Source organism: Staurois parvus, unplaced genomic scaffold (assembly GCF_062004578.1).
Source record: "Staurois parvus isolate SC_StPar_1 unplaced genomic scaffold, SC_StPar_1.0 ptg000189l, whole genome shotgun sequence".
Lineage (NCBI taxonomy): Eukaryota > Metazoa > Chordata > Amphibia > Anura > Ranidae > Staurois > Staurois parvus.
Window position 1 is genome coordinate 502,380 of NW_028317985.1, and position 8,220 is coordinate 510,599.

At 42.8% G+C, this 8,220-nt stretch overlaps 1 long non-coding RNA gene across 1 annotated transcript in view; it reads right to left on the minus strand.

Moving 5' to 3' along the window:
• Window positions 1-6,395, minus strand: part of LOC149461985 (uncharacterized) — an 84,280-nt gene extending 77,885 nt beyond the window's left edge. The window contains exon 1 of the long non-coding RNA XR_016312745.1: window positions 6,080-6,395. This is a non-coding gene — a long non-coding RNA (uncharacterized LOC149461985). The remainder of the gene's footprint in view (window positions 1-6,079) is intronic.
• Between the last annotated feature and the right edge of the window lie 1,825 nt (window positions 6,396-8,220).

An 8,220-nucleotide genomic window follows, 5' to 3' on the forward strand; every position in this document is an offset into this window, starting at 1 on the left:
AGGGTGAGTAGCCGCAGGAAGCGGTGCATCTGTATGTCCTACATCAAGCTCACTTTTGGGGAGCGGATGTAAAATAACATTTCAGCAGGTCTTAGGTGGTCCCTGGGACTGTTAAAATAAAGGGAAGGAACCAAGGAGAGAAGAGAGGGGTCACCCAGTGGGTCCAAGTAAGAGAGAGAGTTACTTTTTTTGATCCATTGACTAACAAGTCCCAAAAGGTAAAACTGGATAATGTACAGTCAGGTCCATAAATATTGGGACATCGACACAATTCTAACATTTTTGGCTCTATACACCACCACAATGGATTTGAAATGAAACGAACAAGATGTGCTTTAACTGCAGACTGTCAGCTTTAATTTGAGGGTATTTACATCCAAATCAGGTGAACGGTGTAGGAATTACAACAGTTTGCATATGTGCCTCCCACTTATTAAGGGACCAAAAGTAATGGGACAATTGGCTTCTCAGCTGTTCCATGGCCAGGTGTGTTATTCCCTCATTATCCCAATTACAATGGGCAGATAAAAGGTCCAGAGTTAATTTCAAGTGTGCTATTTGCATTTGGAATCTGTTGCTGTCAACTCTCAAGATGAGATCCAAAGAGCTGTCACTATCAGTGAAGCAAGCTATCATTAGGCTGAAAAAACAAAACAAACCAATAAGAGAGATAGCAAAAACATTAGGCGTGGCCAAAACAACTGTTTGGAACATTCTTAAAAAGAACGAACACACCGGTGAGCTCAGCAACACCAAAAGACCCGAAAGACCACGGAAAACAACTGTGGTGGATGACTGAAGAATTCTTTCACTAGTGAAGAAAAACACCCTTCACAACAGTTGGCCAGATCAAGAACACTCTCCAGGAGGTAGGTGCATGTGTGTCAAAGTCAACAATCAAGAGAACACTTCACCAGAGTGAATACAGAGGGTTCACCACAAGATGTAAACCATTGGTGAGCCTCAAAAAACAGGAAGGCCAGATTAGAGTTTGCCAAACGACATCTAAAAAAGCCTTCACAGTTCTGGAACAACATCCTATGGACAGATGAGATCAATATCAACTTGTACCAGAGTGATGGGAAGAGAAGAGTATGGAGAAGGAAAGGAACTGCTCATGATCCTAAGCATACCACCTCATAAGTGAAGCATGGTGGTGGTAGTGTCATGGCGTGGGCATGTATGGCTGCCAATGGAACTGGTTCTCTTGTATTTATTGAGGATGTGACTGCTGACAAAAGCAGCAGGATGAATTCTGAAGTGTTTCGAGCAATATTATCTGCTCATATTCAGCCAAATGCTTCAGAACTCATTGGACGCTGCTTCACAGTGCAGATGGACAATGACCCAAAGCAGACTGCAAAAGCAACCAAAGAGTTTTTTAAGGGAAAGAAGTGGAATGTTATGCAATGGCTAAGTCAATCACCTGACCTGAATCCGATTGAGCATGCATTTCACTTGCTGAAGACAAAACTGAAGGGAAAATGCCCCAAGAACAAGCAGGAACTGAAGACAGTTGCAGGAGAGGCCTGGCAGAGCATCACCAGGGATGAAACCCAGCGTCTGGTGATGTCTATGCGTTCCAGACTTCAGGCTGTAATTGACTGCAAAGGATTTGCAACCAAGTATTAAAAAGTGAAAGTTTGATTTATGATTAATATTCTGTCCCATTACTTTTGGTCCCTTAATAAGTGGGAGGCACATATGCAAACTGTTGCAATTCCTACACCGTTCACCTGATTTTTATGTAAATACACTCAAATTAAAGCTGACAGTCTGCAGTTAAAGCGCATCTTGTTCATTTCATTTCAAATCCATTGTGGTGGTGTATAGAGCCAAAAATGTTAGAATTGTGTCGATGTCCCAATATTTATGGACCTGACTGTATATGAGGTGGAGGTTAAAGCCCTCTTAATATACCTGATAATATATCTCAGATAACAACGAGAAGAACACCGGCACAGAAACTGAACTATCCTAACCCTGAAAAGTCTATTTGGCTTTGAGTTGTAGACCCAGAAGGGTAATCTTAAGGATAAGAAGAACAGACCCATAAAAGGAGGAGGAACAAAAACCCCTCAATCAAGTACAATAAGAACATATGTGCCCCCACAGGAGAAAGGCCCAGAGGGTCAAACCCCCAAGACACAACAGGGAGCAAGAGGAAGACAAGAGCCGGGATATAACAACAGGGATCAAACTAAACTGTCATTAGGTGTATCGAATTTGAACCAGATTAAAGAATCTATAAATATGGAAAGTGAAACTGATTCTGAAAATACAGAAAAACAAGGATCAAGCTCACAAATGCCCACAAAAAACGAAATTGCAGAGATGTTTGCAAAGTTAGAACTCTCCATAAAGAACGAAACGGTTATATTACATAATGACCTGGAACAAGTACTATCGCGGGTTGAAGAGACAGAGGAAAAACTAGAGAAACATGCCCATGTAATCACCAAGTTGGAAGCGCAGGTGGAAGAAATGCGAAGGGAACAAAGGAAGCTAGCATATAAACTGGAAGATCAAGAGAACAGAGATAGAAGGAACAACTTGAGGATCCGGGGTTTGCCAAAAGTACCTTCAGGAGAAGACTTATGGGAGAAATTGAGGAAAGTGTTTCTGTTCCTGTGACAATGGTCACCAGCCAGGGGCGGACTGATAACTCATGGGGCCCCTGGGCAATAGGGGATCATGGGGCCCATGTGTCCTCACCCACACTCAAACCACACCCAGAAGAAACCTATGAAAGGTACCAGGGGCATCTCATGGGGCCCCCTACTGACCACGGCTCTCAGGCAGTGCCCCAATGGTCAGTCCACCCCTGTCACCAGCACAAATTGAGGTAAACCTCAACCCTTCCCACTGACTTAAAATCATTGCATCCTCTCCTTCAAATTTAAACATTTATTTTGACATCACACATCCCTGCAGGTACTACTCTACAGGGTATGTGTTGATGTGCGTCTACAGAGGGCCGTCTGTCTCTTCCTGGTTCTTGCAGCCGGCTCCCTGATACACATCTTGGCGTATGCGCATCATCAGCCTCTTAGATTGTAAGCTCCCAGGATCAGGCCCTCCTAACCCTCTTGTATTGAACTGTATTGTTGCTGTATTGTCTCCCGTTATATTGTAAAGTGCTGAGCAAACTGTTGGCGCTATATAAATCCTGTATAATAATAATAATAATCAGCCGACCGGCTGCAGGAACCAGAAAGATACAAGAGGCAGCAGCCCCTGATGACATAAGTAAAGAAGGTGGCAGTGCAGGAACCAGAGCGATTGCAGCATGACAATGCTGGATTCCTTGGACAGGTGAGAATGTATTTTGAGTCTAGCCTACGTAACAACAAGGGGGACAGGGGGACGGGGGAAGGTGAAGTTCCTCTTTAACCAGAACATTTTATTTTTTCTGAAAGCAGAGGCCCTGTAGAAGAAAATATGAAAACTTGCAATTTTTATGTTGCATGATATTTGCACAACTATTTATCAAATGCATATTTTCAGGAAAATAAAATAGAATAAAAAGGCAAGGCCTGGACTGAGCGAAGCTATAAGGGAGGGCCAGCATGACTGGGGCGTGCAGACGAGGCGGAGAGTGTAATTTGGGTAGAGTCTAGGCAAGGGAAAAAGGGGTGGGGGTGGTTACTTACTTGATTGGTGTACGCAGCATTGTGGGGTGGTCTTGCAGGATTTAAAAAGGGGGGTTGGGTCTTGTCGGAGTCAGTCGGAGCTTGTGCCATCACGGAGGTTTTTTCTCCTGCCCTCCCGCCCTGGAGTTGGTTTTGTATTCTGTTTGTTGTGTTGGTTATAGTTTTGTCCTTGTGTTTGTCTGAGTGTTGTTTTGCTGTTTGGTTGGTTGTTCGTGGTGTTTGTTTTATGTGGGTTCATTGTGTTTGTTCAGTGTTCAGGACAGCTGTTGTGTCCCGAAGTGTTTGTTCGTTTGTCGTGGCAACCGGCAGGGGTCGATGGGTCTTTGAAGGCGGTGTTGGAGTGACAAGTTGATGAATTATGGGTTGGACCCATGGGTATGGGTGTCCCTTCCCAATAAAAGGTCATGTTGGTAATGTGGGAGTTCATTTGGCTGTATCTGGGTTAAGCAACGATAGTATTGTCCCCGAGGCGGTGTAGTAGCGGCTGGGGGCCTTTCATTGGGTATCAGATACAGCCGCGTTTGTGATGGGAGTAATGGTGCCTTCAGAGACCTTGGACCCGGTTTGGGATCTTACTGTCAGGTATCAATTGAGTTACTGTAAGAAATTTTATGTTTGAGTTATGTTAAAAAAATGGCTGCTATGGCCATTTTTTACACCAGAAAGAGAGTTGCGTGTTTATTTGGGTGGGGAAGGTTTTGAAGGGGTGGTGGTGGTTTTAGGGTGTAGGTAAGTATTAGCCTCGGGGATTCTGCAAGTCCAACAGTCATGATTTTTTTCTGCAAACACACACAATACAATACCCAAATTTTGGCAAAATATAAAAGATGGAGTTGTGTAGAGTAAACAGATACCAAAAATGAGAACAAAAAAAAATGCGCTAGGACGCCATTGGATGTCAAAAAACATAGCAGCTAGCACAATACCATAATACCAGGGGGGCGGACTGACAACTCATGGGGCCCCCGGGCAATAGGGGATCATGAGGCCCCTGTGTCCTTGCCCAAACTCAAAAAAGCCTATGAAAAAGGTACCAGGGGCATCTCATGGGGCTCCTTACTGACCCCGGGCCCTCGGGCAGTGCCTGAGTTTCCAAATGGTCAGTCCGCCCCTGCATAATACATAGTATAATAAACATCACAAAACAATAGTGCAGGGTTAAAATATATTAAAATGTATGTGCAATACAACAGTGTGATACAAATACATCAAACTCTTATGTGTCACTACAAACTGAAAGAAGAAAGGAATCCCATTTGTGGGTGAAGTGTGTTACGTTTAAAAGTTTTAGTTTTTTTAATAGATTTTACTATACTTTTTTTTTTTTTTTTTTACTTTTTTATTTATTGATTTATTTATTTTTATTTAACATTATCACAAGGGGGTTAAATAACCAACATGTGATAGCATTTGGCAGGAGACAGGTACTCTTTATGGTGACATTAGGGGAAGCATAGCGTATAGTCAGCGAGTATATATTTTGAATTAATCCTGCAGTTGGGGGTGGAATTTCTACTAGAATACAGTAACATTGTATGACTGCTGAACAACTGTTGAGATAATTGGCCGCACAGGCAGTGCATTGTTTTGCAGGTTTGCACTGTGGGAAGGAGCGACCCAGCCACTGCTTAGCATTGCAGAGTAGGAAGCAGATCCTAAATATGTAATGAGTAAATATGCCTGTCGTAAGTTCATATATGAGTAAAAATGTTTTTAAAACATTATTACAGAAATAATTATAGCAAAACCAGCGCTTTACATTATTTATTTATTTCAGGTACTTATATAGCGTCATCACCTTATGCAGCACTTTACATATATATTGTCTATTCACATCAGTCCCTAACCCTCAAGGGGAGTACAATCGAAGGTTCCTAACTCACAATCTTACTAGGGCCAATTTAGACAGGAGCCAATTCACCTACTGGTATGTCTTTGGAGTGTGGGAGGAAACCGGAGTACCCGAAGGAAACCCATGACCATTTGGAAACTCAGGCACTGCCCGAGGGCCCGGGGTCAGTAGGGGGCCCCATGAGATGCCCCTGGTACCTTTTTTATAGGCTTTTTTGAGTTTGGGCAAGGACACAGGGGCCCCATGATCCCCTATTACCTGGGGGCCCCATGAGTTGTCAGTCCGCCCCTTGACATGAGCATCAAAAAGTGAGATGTGACACAGAAAGTGCGTTAAATACATGTGATCCAGGACCCACAAACACCATATATAGACGTATATAAGAAATATGTAAATTTTTTAATTCATACAATTTTGAAAAACAAAATAAAATATAAAACCGTTGGAGTCCCCTGAATGTTTTTTTTTTTTTGGTCAGCCTGTACCTTTGCCGAGACGCGGAGTGGGACTGTCTCCTCTGCTGAACCCAGAATAACATGAGAATGTGCGGAGAAGTAAAATAAATAGCAGTTACCTTGTAACATCTGCTCTCAGTCTCTCCAAGTCTGCTTCCAATTTACATTCCAGGCTGCAGATTCTGATCGGAATATTGTGAGAGCTGAAGCCAAGGGCTGGGGTTCATTTACTCAGCTCCTTCCCCGAGAAGCCAAGTCACGCGATGTGTGGAGTAGGGATACCCACCCGTGATTAGCCAAAATGTCTAGGGTTCCAGCCGCAGAGGCCCCTGCCTCCCCCTGGCCCCACCGGATAACTCATTCCGGCTGGGTCTACCTGAATTCTTCAGCGTGTTTATAGCTCCCGCGGCCTCTCTTAAAGCTGAAACGTGCTGATGAAATACATCCATAGGAGCTTCTAGATCTGCCCAAGGAGTTGTGATTCTTTCCATCCAGACCTGAGATTTACCCTGCTCCGCCACACAGCATAGTTGGATGGATGACACCACTGACAGCTAAAAGGCAAATTAAATCTTGCTGTTTATTATTGTTAGGCATGGGCTGGGAGTGTTGTGGATCGGAGTCCTGTGCTGGGGGCGTGTTGGACCATTGTGATGTATATGAGAGCGGATTTCAATATTTATAAATGCTAGGGCCTCATTTATACAGGTTTCTGCTTTTCTGAAAAGTAGGCACCTATGCACAGGATGTCACTGCCAGTTGTCCCTGAATTGTCTCTAAATGTTCCATAATATCTGTCCCTAAATCCGTTCCTAAAATCTGTCCCTAAATCCGTTCCTAAAATCTGTCCCTAAATCCGTTCCTAAGATCTGTCCCTAAATCCGTTCCTTAAATCTGTCCCTAAATCCGTTCCTAAAATCTGTCCCTAGACCCATTCCTAAGATCTGTCCCTAAATCCGTTCCTAAGATCTGTCCCTAAATCCGTTCTTAAGATCTGTCCTTAAATCCGTCCCTAAAATCTGTCCCTAGATCCGGCCCTAAAATCTGTCCCTAAATCTGTCCCTTAAATCTGTCCCTTGATCCATCCCTAAAATCAGTCCCTAGATCCGTCCCTAAGATCTGTCCCTAAATCTGTCCCTTGATCCGTCCCTAAAATTTTTCCAAATCCGTTCCTAAAATCTGTCCCTAAATCCATTCCTAAAATCTGTCCCTAAATCTGTCCCTAAATCCATTCCTAAAATCTGTCCCTAAATCTGTCCCTTAAATCTGTCCCTTGATCCGTCCCTAAAATTTTTCCAAATCCGTTCCTAAAATCTGTCCCTAAATCTGTTCCTAAAATCTGTCTCTAAATCCATTCCTAAAATCTGTCCCTAAATCCGTTCCTAAAATCTGTCCCTAAATCTGTCCCTTAAATCTGTCCCTAAATCCATTCCTAAAATCTGTCCCTAAATCCGTTCCTAAAATCTGTCCCTAAATCCGTTCCTAAAATCTGTCCCTAAATCCATTCCTAAAATCTGTCTCTAAATCCATTCCTAAAATCTGTCTCTAAATCCATTCCTAAAATCTGTCCCTAAATTTGCCCCTCAGAACTGTCCCTAAATCTCTCCCTAAAATCTGTTCCTAAATATGTCTCCAAAATGTGTCCCAAATGTTGTCCCTAAATCTGCCCCTAAAATCTGTCCCTAAATATGTCCCGATAGTTTGTCTCTGAATCTGTCCCTAAATCTGCTCCTAAATATGTCCACAAAATGTGTTCCTAAACATGCCCTTAAATATGTCCCTAAACCTGCTGCTAAATAAGTTCCTGAAATTTGTTGCTAAATCTGTCCCTAAAATCTGCCCCAAATTCTCCCCCTAAATCTGTTCCTTAATATGTCCCCGAAATCTGTTCATAAATCTGCCTTAAATATGTCCATAAAATTTGTTCCTAAATCTGTCCCTAAATATATCCCAAAATCTGTCCTTAAATATGTCCCTATATTTGTTGCTAAATACCATATGTCCTTCAGATGTATGGCTCAATCTGTCCCTAAATACACGGCTCAAAAAACGAAAGGAACACTTTGAGAACACATCAGATCTCAATGGGGACAAATCTCCTGCTGGATCTCTATACTGACATGGACGGGGTGATGTGTTAGGAATGTAAGGACGCCCCATCATTTGATGGAAATGAAAATTATCAACCTACAGAGGACTGAATTCAAAGACACCCCGAAAATCAAAGTGAAAAAATGATGCAGCAAGCTAGTCCCAAGTT